This window comes from Aquarana catesbeiana, linkage group LG04 (assembly GCF_042186555.1).
Source record: "Aquarana catesbeiana isolate 2022-GZ linkage group LG04, ASM4218655v1, whole genome shotgun sequence".
In the NCBI taxonomy this organism is placed as follows: domain Eukaryota; kingdom Metazoa; phylum Chordata; class Amphibia; order Anura; family Ranidae; genus Aquarana; species Aquarana catesbeiana.
The window spans coordinates 43,802,193-43,816,274 of record NC_133327.1 but is presented as its reverse complement, the minus strand read 5'-3'; the positions used below and the strand labels follow the sequence as shown (position 1 = coordinate 43,816,274).

At 44.1% G+C, this 14,082-nt stretch overlaps 1 protein-coding gene across 2 annotated transcripts in view; it reads left to right on the top strand.

The window, feature by feature from the left end:
- FAM167A (family with sequence similarity 167 member A) overlaps positions 1-14,082 on the top strand; it is a 103,908-nt gene that overhangs the window by 73,804 nt on the left and 16,022 nt on the right. The gene's annotated exons all lie outside the window — the stretch shown is intronic.

Genomic DNA, 14,082 nt, shown 5'->3' with positions numbered 1-14,082 from the left:
TGGGGTTGTGTGATTGGAGGGCTCTATGGCGGGGGGATTGTGTTATTGGGGCCTCTGTGACGGGCGGATTGTGTGATTAGGGGATGTGTGATTGGGGGCTTTGTGATGGGGGAATTATGTGACTGGGGGGCTCTCTGATGGGGGGATTGTGTGATGGAGGGGCTCTGTGATGGGAAGATTGTGTGATTAAAGGGCTTTGGGATGGGTGGATTGTTTGATTGGGGGACCCTGTGATGGGGGAATAGGAAAATTATGTGACTGGGGTGGGTTTGTGATGGGGGCAGACTGTGTGATTGGAGGGCTCTGTGATAGGGGACTCTGATGTTATGAGAGGACTCTGTGATGGAGGGACTATGTGGTAATGGGGGGCTCTGATGTGATGGATGGACTCTGTCATGTGGGCTACTCTCATGTATAGGATGTCTCTAATGTATAGGGGGAACTCTGACATAATGGGGGCCTCTGACATGAAGGGAGGACTCTAATGTGAAGGGGTTACTTTGACAAGAATGAGAGACTCTGATGTGAAGGGTAGACCTCTGATGTGAATGGGGGCTTCTGATATGAAGTTAATTCCATCTAGGAGATTGAGGAACGCTGGTGTAGACAGAAAGGGACAGGGAGTGTGTTATTTGCAACATTACATAGTGACATTACAGGTGACAATAAATAAAAAAAAAAAAGAAAATCCATGCAGCCACCACATCTAGGACTGGTAAGCTACAATTTATAAATGTTTTGTTTTTGAATTTAGATGAATTTTAACCAATGCTTTTGATCAGTAAACAATCACTTTCATTGAAAAGTATGACCAGTCCTGGAAGAAAAGCCAACTGAATTCGACCAAATTTTCTTTTCTCCTTAGCTGTGATGGCTGCGTTAGTTTTCTTTTTTAGACTTCATTTTTTCTATTTTGGTGATCTGGTCAGTAAGTCTTTCCAGCAGAATGTATCAGTTACCGAGACAAACCATTTAACGCTTGCAGGGGTGCTTACAACGGTCAGCTTTTATTTATTCATGTAAAACCTTTATCCCAAAAGGAAAAGAAAAAGGTTTGCTGTAACTGCTTATTAGGGATGAGCCGAACACCCCCCGGTTCGGTTCGCAGCAGAACATGCGAACAGGCAAAAAATTTGTTCGAACACGTGAACACCGTTAAAGTCTATGGGACACTAACATGAAAAATCAAAAGTGCTACTTTTAAAGGCTTATATGCAAGTTATTGTCATAAAAAGTGTTTGGGGACCCGGGTCCTGCCCCAGGGGACATGGATCAATGCAAAAAAAGTTTTAAAAACAGACGTTTTTTTCAGGAGCAGTGATTTTAATAATGCTTAAAGTGAAACAATAAAAGTGAAATATTCCTTTAAATATCATACCTGGGGGGTGTCTATAGTATGCCTGTAAAGTGGCGCATGTTTCCGTGTTTAGAACAGTCCGAGAGCAAAATGACATTTCTAAAGGAGAAAAAGTCATTTAAAACTACTCGCAGCTATAATGAATTGTTGGTCCGGCAATACAGATAAAAGTCATTGAAAAAAACGGCCTGGGATTCCCCCACCTTTGGGTCTGGTATGAATATTAAGGGGAACCCCAAACCAAAATTTAAAAAAAAAATGTGTGGGGGACCCCCTCAAAATCCATACCAGACCCTTATCCGAGCACGCAACCTGGCAGGCCGCAGGAAAAGAGAGGGGGCAAGAGTGCACCCCCCTCCTGAACCGTACCAGGCCACATGCCCTCAACATGGGGAGGGTGCTTTGGGGTAGCGCCCCCCCAAAGCACCTTTTCCCCATGTTGATGGGGAGAAGGGCCTCATCCCCACAACCCTTGCCCGGTGGTTGTGGGGGTCTGTGGGTGGGGGGGCTTATCCGAATCTGGAAGCTAAGGGGAACCCCAGATCCCGGCCCCCCCTGTGTGAAATGGTAACGGGGTACAAATGTACCCCTACCATTTCACAAGAAATGTGTGAAAATGGTAAAAAACACAAGACATGGCTTGAGACAAGTCTTTTAAAAAAAAAATAAGTGTCCCACGAAGTCCATTCATCTTCTTCTTTTCTCGCTCCGATGGACCGAAAAAGAAAATAAAAAAAAAAGCCGCACGCCGCCACCGATCTGCCTCCATGGGAGGCACCCGCTTTTGAATTTGCCACAAACACCCCCCAATTGTTTGCTATTCGGCTCGAACATCGGCCTCATCCCTACTGCTTATAAAGTTTTAGCTGGAGTTTGGCTCCAATTTGTTAGCATATCTAAATCTGCTAATGCATCTAATGCTATCCCCCCTCCCCAGACTGACAATGCTGCTGTCTGCTTTGCTTGCTGGGCTCATAAATCCAGTGGTGTCTCAGTAATACAGGAGGTGCAGGGAGGGAAAAAGCCTAAAAATGGAAAAAGAATGTAGCCATCACGTCTAATGATTGGTAAGCTGCAATATAATAAATTTTTAGTTTGCGGTTTCCTACCGTTTCAAGTGAAAATTGAATTACTTTTTTGTCGCCTCCAAAATGTCACCTGAGCAGCTTAATTGAGTATTTAATCTTGGGTGCACCTTTAGAGCTTGTTCACATCTACACTATATTGTCAAAAGTTTTGTGACGCCTGCCCTTACACGCACATGAACTTTAATGGCATCCCACTCTTATGCCGCGTACACACGAGCGGACTTTCCGGCGGACTTTCTGACTGGGTCGGAAGGTCTTTCCGAAACAACGGACGTGGCCACACACGATAGGACTAAGTCCGTTCGGTTTGAACATGATGACGTAAACAGGACTAAAAAAGGAAGTTCAATAGCCAGTAGCCAATAGCTTCTCTTGCGTTGTATTTGGTCCGTCGGACCACACAGACGAACAGTTTTCCCAATTTTAGTCCGTCGGACTTTGAGTCCGTCGGACAGATTTTAAACATGTTCTATTTCTAGTTCCGTCTGATTTTTATCCCGAAAAGCTATGGGTCTAGCCCACACACTATCGCATTGTCCGCCGGACTAATCCCGTCGGACCTAGTCCGCCGGAAAGTTTGCTTGTGTGTACATGGCATTAGTCTGTAGGGTTCGATATATTTAGTTGGTCCACCCTTAGCAGCTATAACAGCTTCACTTCTGTCCACAAGGTTTAGGAGTGTGTCTATGGGAATGTTTGACCATTCTTCCAGAAGCGCATTTTTGAGGTCAGGCACTGATATTGGATGAGAAGGCCTGGCTCGCAGTCTCCGCTCGAATTCATCCCAAAGGTGTTCTATTGGGTTGAGGTCAGGACCAGTGGCGGCTGGTGGTTTTTTGTTTTGGGGGGCGGCAAACAACCCCCCCATTCCCCCCCCACTGTCTGCCAGGCGGCCCACCGGCACTTACCCCATCTAGGTAGTGGGCATCGGCGGGGATCGGGCATCGGCAGGCATTTAAAGAGCAGCGGCTAGGATCGGGCTTTCGAGGAGCGTCAGGGATCGGGCATCTGAGGAGCGGCAGAGATCCAGGCACCCAGGCATTGGCCAGCGGCTCTTCTCCTTCTCGCTTCCACCATGCATCTCCTCCCCTCCTCCTGGGCGTCCAATAGGATCTCATGTCCTTTCAGCCAATCGGGTGACGGGTATCAGGTTTATTTAGCGGTATTACAATACCTAACTTAGATTCTTATCCATTCAATTTAGATCCTATGGTAGTTTCTCGCACCTTCTCTTCACCATGGCACATGATGTAGAGTGGTTCACCTCTCTCTGGGAAGCTCTGTGCAATACGCCGCTACACGCAGCCCCACAATACTCCAGCTTCCGGGACGGACACCTTTCTGTTGGCCCTGGTCCCATATGCAACAAACCCCCATTGTTCATTATTCTCTATATGTAAGTACTTAGGATGGGCTCAATTGCCTTTGCTTGCTATCACTAGTGCTTTACTAGATTGAATATTCTAATTTCTTTAGATACTTGGGAGCATCCGCCCCTGATGAGTGTGTAAACACGAAACGCGTCGGTCAATCTAGGATGCCGACACACATCACCACCAGCAACTAACCAAGTCCAAACAATTGTGTTTTTACCTATTGATATCATGCCATTTCAATGCATTATGCCGCTTCTACTAATGTGTTATATATATGGACTCATGGAAATTGCTCACTGATCTTCATTATTGTCATGTATTTGTAGGTTGACATCATTTCGCATCCTTGATGTACCATGTTAGATATATGCACTGCCATATTGTCATGAGTTTCCAAGTTGATATGATTATATGTCTCTTATGTTCATGCTATATTTGTACCTATGCGCAATCCTATGACCCATATATTCATACACTTTCCATGTCAATAAACACTTCTCCATGTCTTGAACCTCATTCAAAATCCCCAAATACCCTCTTTATTAATTGATTGGCCGGGAGGAAGATCAGTGTTGCAACAGCGAATATTCATTTGCTGTTGCAACACAACTGGGTGGGCTCCAGATGCTCTGCGTCCCGAGCCGACCCTATTATGAAGCCTGTTAGAGCCTCTGGCTCTAATCAGGTGCTTCAAAAAAAAATTTACGCGCCCGGCGTCCTGAAAGGGGCAGGACGCATGGATAGGGAGGGTGGCGAGGCATAACTGGAAACAAAGAAAGCATAAAAGAAAACCTTATAATAAATTTCATATTATTAACATATTGGTAATAACTTTTATTTTTACCAGCCATTCCAGTAAATACCTAGCTATACCATTTCATCATAATACCACTATACATCCATTTCTGTCCGTTTATGAATTATGTATTTTCAATTAGACTAAATCAAGCCAATATTCCCTGCTGTTCTATTCCTGCTGTTAATGGTTATGAGGTTCTATTAATAATGTAGAAAAGCGAAAGATTGCTTCACAGGCTGAAAAGATGATTAACAAGAAAAAAGCGTGACTGATTCAATGGGCCCGTGTTAAAGGATGACTCCAGGCACATTTTATTAGGTTTGAATGGAGAGGTTTCTATTTCTCTATGGAGGAGGGATATTCCCATACTTCCTGTCCTTGTGACATCCGCAGAAGAAATGGAGAGGAGTAATTGTCGCTGGGACAGGAAGGCACAGACAACAATAAAAACATTGTTGGAAGTTCTAACCCTCCCTCACTTTACTAAAAATGTATATTTGTTTTGTCCCTGTTAAAAAGACTTCCCATCACTTCCTGTCTGGACAGGAAGTCAGGGCAAATCTCTCCAATTGGGACACGGGCTGGCTCCTATACTAACTCAGTAACTTCAAATTTTTAGATGACCTTCTTCCCTCATGGCAAGGTAACATTTTTAATTGTCTATATTTAGTCCCCATTGAGCACAATTCAGAGAATTCTTTGCATTTTTTCAGTGAATGCAAAGTGTTCTCCGATTGGACCATGTGGAGATCCGGGCATCACCCACCCCCTCCCCCCAACGCAGTCAAAATGCAAAGTGTTCCCTAAATGGCGCCCATGCCGAACGAGTAACCTCCACAATGCAGCCGCTCAGAATAGGACCCAGAAGCAAGTGGAGATCACAGGGTAGTGGTGCATACTACAGCAATTCCCAGCTTCCATGGGGATCCCGCAGGTATGGTGATTATATATATATATATATATATATATATATATATATATATATATTACAGTATCTCACAAAAGTGAGTACACCCCTCACATTTTTGTAAATATTTTATTATATCTTTTCATGTGACAACACTGAAGAAATGACACTTTGCTGCATGTCTAAACCACTGGCACCAAAAGTGAGTACATCCCTAAGTTAAAATGTCCAATTTGGGCCCAAAGTGTCAATATTTTGTGTGGCCACCTTTATTTTCCAGCCCTGCCTTAACCCTCTTGGGCATGGAGTTCACCAGAGCTTCACAGGTTGCCACTGGAATTCTCTTCCACTTCTCCATGACAACATCAGGAGCTGGTGGATGTTAGAGACCTTGCGCTCCTCCACCTTCCGTTTGAGGATGCCCCACAGATGCTCAATAGGGTTTAGGTCTGGAGACATGCTTGGCCAGTCCATCACCTTTACCCTCAGCTTCTTTAGCAAGGCAGTGGTCGTCTTGGAGGTGTGTTTGGGGTCGTTATCATGTTGGAATACTGCCCTGCAGCCCAGCCTCCGAAGGGAGGGAATCATGCTCTGCTTCAGTATGTCACAGTACATGTTGGAATTCATGGTTCCCTCAATTAACTGTAGCTCCCCAGTGCCGGCAGCACTCATGCAGCCCCAGACCATGACACTCCCACCACCATGCTTGACTGTAGGCAAGACACACTTGTCTTTGTACTCCTCACCTGGTACCGCCACACAGGCTTGACACCATCTGAACCAAGTAAGTTTATCTTGGTCTCATCAGACCACAGGACATGGTTCCAGTAATCCATGTCCTTAGTCTGCTTGTCTTCAGCAAACTGTTTGCGGGCTTTCTTGTGCAAAATCTTTAGGAGAGGCTTCCTTCTGGGGCGACGGCCATGCAGACCAATTTGATGCAGTGTGTGGTGCATGGTCTGAGCACTGACAGGCTGACCCCCCACCCCTTCAACCTCTGCAGCAATGCTGGCAGCACTAATATGTCTATTTCCCAAAGACAACCTCTGGATATGACGCTGAGCAGGTGCACTCAACTTCTTTGGTTGACCATGGCGAGGCCTGTTCTGAGTGTAACCTGTCCTGTTATATCGCTGTATGGTCTTGGCCACCGTGCTGCAGGGTCTTGGCAATCTTCTTATAGCCTAGGCCATCTTTATGTAGAGCAACAATTCTTTTTTTCAGATCCTCAGAGAATTCTTTGCCATGAGGTGCCATGTTGATCTTCCAGTGACCAGTATGAGAAAGTGAGAGTGATAACACCAAATTTAACACACCTGCTCCCCATTCACACCTGAGACCTTGTAACACTAACGAGTCACATGACACCGGGGAGAGAAAATGGCTAATTGGGCACAATTTGTACATTTTCACTTAGGGGTGTACCCACTTTTGTTGCCAGTGGTTTAGACATTAATGGATGTGTGTTGAGTTATTTTGAGGGGACAACAAATTTACACTGTTATACAAGCTGTACACTCACTAATTTATATTGTAGCAAAGTGTCATTTCTTCAGTGTTGTTACATGAAAAGATATAATAAAATATTTACAAAAATTCGAGGGGTGTGCTCACTTTTGTGAGATACTGTGTGTGTATATATATATGTATATATATATATATATATATATATATATATATATATATATATATATATATATTTATTTATTTATTTATATATTTACAAGGGTGCAAGCTGGACTATAACTATGTAAAAATTGCCATACTTAGAATTTATCTTTAACCACTTCCCATCCCCCGTACAGTAATATGACGGCCGCAGGGTGGCTCTCTCATCCTGGGTGGCCGTCATATGACCTCCTCGGCTTCCTGGCAGTCTAGGGGGCGCGTGTGTGCCGCCAGATTACTCGGGAGCCGATGCCCATGTCCGGCAGCTGCGACGTCCGCCGGGCACCTGCGATTGCTTGTCACAGAGTAGGGACGTGGATCTGTGTGTGTAAACACACAGATCCACGTCCTGTCAGGGGAGAGGAGACAGATCGTGTGTTCCTTGTATATAGATACACCGATCGGTCACCTCCCCAAGTTAGTCCCCTCCCCCCACTTAGAATCACTCCCTAGGTAACACATTTAACCCCTTGATCACCCCCCCAGTGTTAACCCCTTCCCTGCCAGTGACATTTATACAGTAACCAGTGCATATTTATAGCACTGATCGCTATATAATTGTCAATGGTCCCAAAAAATGTGTCAAAAGTGTCCAATTTGTCCGCCGCAATATCGCAGATCGCTGCCATTACTAGTAAAAAAAAGTTACAAAAATGCCGTAAATCTATACCCTATTTTGTAGGCGCTATAACTTTTGTGCAAACCAATCTATATACGCTTATTGCTATTTTTTTTCCCCAAAAATATGTAGAAGAATACATATCGGCCTGAACTGAGGAAGACATTTTTTTTTTTTTAATATTTATTATAGGAAAAAGTAAAAAATATTGTGTTTTTTTGTTTTTGTTTATAGCGCAAAAAATAAAGACTGCAGAGGTGATCAAATACCACCAAAAAAAGCTCTATTTGTGGGGAAAAAAATGATCAAAATGTCATATGGGTACAGTGTTGCATGACCGCGCAATTGTCATTCAAAATGTGACAGCGCTGAAAGCTGAAAATTGGCCTGGGCAGGAAGGGGGTGAAAAAGCCCAGTATTGAAGTGGTTAAAGTGTTACTAAACTCAGGAACCTGCATTCACTATATCTGGTGTCCCGCAGTACACAAAACATGGAAATGCAATTGTTTTAGTAAATATAGACTGATAAATACCTTTTCTCATCAGCAGTATATGGCAGTCTTGTGACTTCTATCAGTGTCTGGTTAAAGCTTGTAGGAGAAGTTACCATTCTCCTCTAATTTTCCTACGAGGCTGCAGGACCCCTGAGCCTCTGTCTGGACAGTGCTGATTGGCCCTGTGCTGATCACATGCACATTCCCAAGAAAAGAAAAAAAAAACTCTCTAGCAATGCACACCAAACTGAGCATGTGCAGCTTGTCCCCCAAGGCTCTGTTCTATCAGGAGATGGATTGGGGACTGTGGAAGAAAGGGAGGATCAGAGAAGACAGGAGCAAACAGCCTTTTTACACAATGCAGAGGATTAACCCCTTAGGTTCCACAGTGAGTATAACAAGCGTGCTTTACTGCATATGCCAGGGATATGCAATTAGCGGACCTCCAGCTGCTACAGAACTACAAGTCCCATGAGGCATAGCAAGACTCTGACAGTCACAAGCATGACACCCAGAGGTAGAGGCATTATGGGACTTGTAGTTTTGCAACAGCTGGAGGTCCGCTAATTGCATATCCCTGGCATATACAGACTGATTTTACTGTTGTGGGTTTGATAACAATTTAAATGTATATTGCAAGCAGCGTAAATACCTAAGTTTTTTTACCTGGTATCAGCCTCTTGCAGGTAATGTACAGCAGAGCCCATACAGGGAGAGGGAGAAGCAATAGAAGAAACCAAACAGTTGTGCTGAAGTGCATGGAGGATACTGATAGGCGGAGAGAGCAGAGTGAAAGAAAGGTGAGCTCATCAGTCTGCTGCTTCTCCTTTCATTGTGCAATCACAGGCCAGGAAGGGAGGCTGAGCTGGGTACTGATCAGGGCATGTGGGCAGATCCCGACCATATGGTGGCAATATTTCCCGAGCCTGGACCCGCACTGTGACGTCAGCCCGCTGTCTGCTGAAAATGGGTCACAGGAGTGCAGAACAAACTGCACTTCAGTAATCCACAAGCGAGCTTTTGCTGTTCTTCTCCTTTAAATGCAGCAGTAAAAAATCAGTTTGTTTTGCTTTGCCGGACAGGGCTGTGCTGTGTGGCAGAGCTGTGTAAATCTCAAGACTTCATGGACAAATAGAAATCTTTAGGTGGGTAAAAAAACAGCTTCCTTATATGTATTTCATGTGTGTATTTAGCTGTTTGTCAGGAGTTCAGCTTTAAACCTCAAAAAACGACATTGAGGTTATTTTTCCTGTCTAGTTGTTTCTAATTTAGAAATTCTTGCTGATCTTAAGTTGGAAGATGTCTAGGTGGACAGAATTCCATTTGTTACTTGGGAACGGCTCATATAAACTGCAGACACAACACATAAAATGCCACTACTTGTGAAATGTATTAAGCTAAAACCTATAAAAAACCACCAGACAGAGGCAGAGCTGTCCTTTCTGAATTAGGAACGCTAAAGTGAACCTGTCACAAATCTAGTCAACTCATACGAAGGAATCCCAGCATGCCCATTAGATATAGGGTTGCCACCTTTTCTTCAAGTCAAACCCAAACACTTTAGCGGCACACAGCAATTTTTTTTTCTAGTATAAACTATACATATATTTTGCTATTAAAGAACATTTCTAATCATATGAAATTAAAAACAAGAGTCCCCCTTTACATCAGAGGCCACAGAGTTACCTTTTTACATCTGAACTTGCAGAGTTCTCTTACACTGTAAGGGGGGACTCTGCAGAATCTGATGTAAGGGAGAACTCTGGGGACTCTGATGTAAGGGAGAACTCTGGGGACTCTGATGTAAGGGAGAACTCTGGGGACTCTGATGTAAGGGAGAACTCTGGGGACTCTGATGTAAGGGAGAACTCTGGGGACTCTGATGTAAGGGAGAACTCTGGGGACTCTGATGTAAGGGAGAACTCTGGGGACTCTGATGTAAGGGAGAACTCTGGGGACTCTAACATAAGGGATGCTCTGGGAACCCTGATTTAAGGGGGAACATTGAGAACTCTGATGTACAGAGAGAACTCTGATGTAAGGGGGAACACTGTGGCCTCTGGTGTAAAGGGGAACTCTGATGTAAGGGGTGCTCTGAGAACTCTGATTTACCTTAGTGTACTCACTCAGAGGCAGGAGAGACAAGGGGGAGACTTCAGTCACAGACAGGGATGGATGGTGAGCTCACTCGCCCCCTGGCAGTCAGCACCTCTCATCCAGATGTATCTGAGGCTGCTGAACTTCAAGTTTCCAGCCCGCACTTTCCCTTTCTAAGGAGTGTGTGCAGACCCAGAGGGGTAGGGGTGGGAGGAAGAGGTGCAGATCCAGCCCTCTCTCCTCTCCCATCTGTATGTGTGCTTGGGGAGGATTGTTAGTGCTGGCTTTGGGCAGCATGAAAGAAAGTGTAACAGACACTCTCAGCTTAGACAACTGCAGCCAGCAACCCTGCTGAAAAGCCATAGTCCAGTCTGAATAATGTGTCCGGGTTTCAGGCAGTCTGATTCCAGTAAATGGGTGACCCTGCCCCCCTCTGACACCACGGGGAAAGCCATATGGAAGACCCCGTGTGTCAGAGGGGGGCGGGGTCACTTGGGGGGCCCCGCCCTACATTATATAAGAGCTGTCACCTGAACAGAAGCGTCACACAGTGGGAGACTCCCATTGAGGCGGATCGGAGGACAAAGGGGAGAAGAAGAAGCCGGAGGAAGATGCCAGATGAGAAGACTGGAGGAAGAAGAGGAGGAAGATAGAGGAAGAAGCGGGGAAGGAACAAGATGGAGGAAGAAGAAGAACACCGAAGGAAGACCAGAAGAAAATGGAAGAAGAAGCGGGGAAAGAAGAAGACATTAATAAAGGAATTGTCAAAAACCGTCTCTTGTCTTTGAAAAATTTTTGACACTTTTTGACACTTTTTTTGTGAAAAGGCGATAAGCCCCCCACCCGCAGACCCCCACAACCCCCAATGTTGAGGGCATGTGGCCTGGCACGGGTCAGGAGGGGGGCGCTCTCTTGTCCCCCCCTCTTTTCCTGTGGCCTGCCAGGTTGCATGCTGGGATAAGGGTCTGGTATGGATTTTTGGGGGGACCCCACGCCATTTAAAAAAAAAAATTGGTACGGGGTTCCCCTTCAGGCCTGGCATGGATTTTGAGGGGGCCCCCACGCCATTATTTTTAAAAATTTTGGCGCGGGGTTCCCCTTAATATCCATACCAGACCTGAAGGGCCTGGTATGGAATTTGGGGGGACCATCACGCATTTTTTGTTTTTAATTTTGGTTCGGGGTTCCCTTGTGGGGGAATCCCATGCCATTTTTTTCAATGACTCTTATCTGTATTGCCGGGACCGACAATTCATTATAGAGTAGTTTTAAATGACTTTTTTTCCTTTAGAAATGTAATTTTGCTGTCAGACTGTTCTAAACACAGGAAACATGCTCCATACTATAGACACCCCACAGGTACGAAATTTAAAGGAATATTACACTTTTATTGTTTCACTTTAAGCATTATTAAAATCACTGCTCCCCTGGCATGCATTGATACATGTCCCCTGGGGCAGGACCCGGGACCTCAAACACTTTTTATGACAATAACTTGCATATAAGCCTTTAAAATTAGCACTTTTGATTTCTCCCATAGACTTTTAAAGGGTGTTCCGCGGCTTTCGCATTTGCCGCGAACAGCCCAAATTGTTCGCTATTCAGCGAACGGGCGAACAGCCAATGTTCGAGTCTAACTCATGTTCGACCCGAACATAAAGCCCATCCCTACAGACAAGCTGGTGTTTCTTTTGAACCCGCCGATACCAGCCGATATTCTGCCCGTCTTTACCACAGGGGGAAGGTGATACTGTTGTTGGAACATTTTTTTACCTAAATTCAGAGAATGCGTTAAGCTAAGAAATTTTAACTGCTTTCAGACAGCACATTTACTGCGGCAGGGCAGCCCAGCTGCGCGAAACAACTTACCTGTACGTTGTCTGGCGACCCGCTCCCGCTGTGTTTGGACACAGCGGGAGCCAATCAGACGCATTGTCTGCTGGGACCCACCGACAGACCGCAATTCTGTCAGAGAGGAATATGGAGATCTTGTGTTTCTGCTAAGCAGAAACACAAGATCTCTATTTTCCTCCAGTTAAGCCATCCCCCCACAGATAGAAAACACTCCCTAGGAGCACACTTAACCCTTTGATCGCCCCTGATGTTGACCCCTTCCCTGCCAGTGTCATTAGTACAGTGAGAGTGCATTTTTTTTAGCACTGATAGCACTGGTCCACAAAAAGTGTCACTTATGCCGCGTACACACGAGCGGACTTTCCGGCAGAAAAGGTCCGACGGAACGATCCAGTCGGACATTACGATCGTGTGTGGGCTTCATCGGATCTTCATCGGACCTTTTCTGTGGAAAATTCAGACGGACCTAGAAATAGAACATGTTTCAAATCTTTCCAACGGACTCGATTCCTATAGAAAAAAATGTTTGTCTGTATGCTAGTCCGACGGACCGAAAATGACGCTAGGGCAGCTATTGGCTACTGGCTATGAACTTACTTATTCTAGTCCGGTCGTACGTCATCACGTTCGAAACGATTAGACTTTGGTGTGATCATGTGTAGGCAAGTCCGTTTCGTCGGAACTCCGTCGGAACTTAGTCGAAAAAGTCCTTCGGCGTTCAGACGTACGAGAAGTCCGCTCGTGTGTACACGGCATTAGTGTTGTCCGATTTGTCCGCCGCACTGTTGCAGCCCCACTAAAAATCGCTGCTTACTAGTAAAAATAAAAATATCCCATTGTTTGTACACGTGATACCTTTTGCACGAACCAATCAATATACGCTTATTGGGATTTTTTTTTACCAAAAATATGTAGCAGAATACATATTGGCCTAACTTGATAAAGAAATGTATTTTTTTTAATTTTTTTTATTTGATATGTTTTATACCAAAAACATTGTTTTTTTCCGTCTTCAAAATCATTGGTCTTTTTTTGTTTATAGCGTGAAAAAAATTAAATAAAAATTAAAAAATAAATAAATAAAAACCGCAGAGGTGATCTAATACCACCAAAAGAAACCTCTATTTGCGGGAAAAAAAGAAAATACATTTTATTTGCGTACAGCATCGCATGGCCGCGCAATTGTCAGTTAATGCAAAAATTGGACTGGTCATGAAGGGGGTGAAACCTTCCAGAGCTGAAGTGGTTAATACCTGCACCAAAAAAATAAATAAAACAAATATATATATATAAATATATATATTTGTTTATTAATAATAATAATAATAATAATAATAATAATAATAATAATAATAATAACAAGTTTTTAATAAAATGAAAAAAAAATCTAAGTGCAAACCAAATAAAAAAAAAAACAGGAAAATCAGCACAAGGGACATAACCCAAAGTGGTTGCAAACCATTGCCATTGCATTCCTTTTTATAGTTGTGCAGGGAGGTGTAATACTGAGAAGAACGTACAGCAAAGAACAGCAAACAAAAGGCTGGAGTTTCACCCAAGGCACACTAAAAGTCCAACTCTGGTCTGGCCACAGAGTGTCATAGGTATATTGAATTCAAAGATATGAGGAATGAATTTCCCTATCAATGAATGTCTTTTTATTTGGTCCTTTTTGGCCTGTTAAAGAAAGAAATGAGTAAGGAGAGGAAGAGAGTGAAAGGAGAAAAGAGAAAAAGAAGAAGAGGAAAAAAGGAAGAAGGGGGAGGTTGTGAAGGGGAAGACTCCAGTCGCGCCATGAAAATATAAATGTATTATTAAATTTG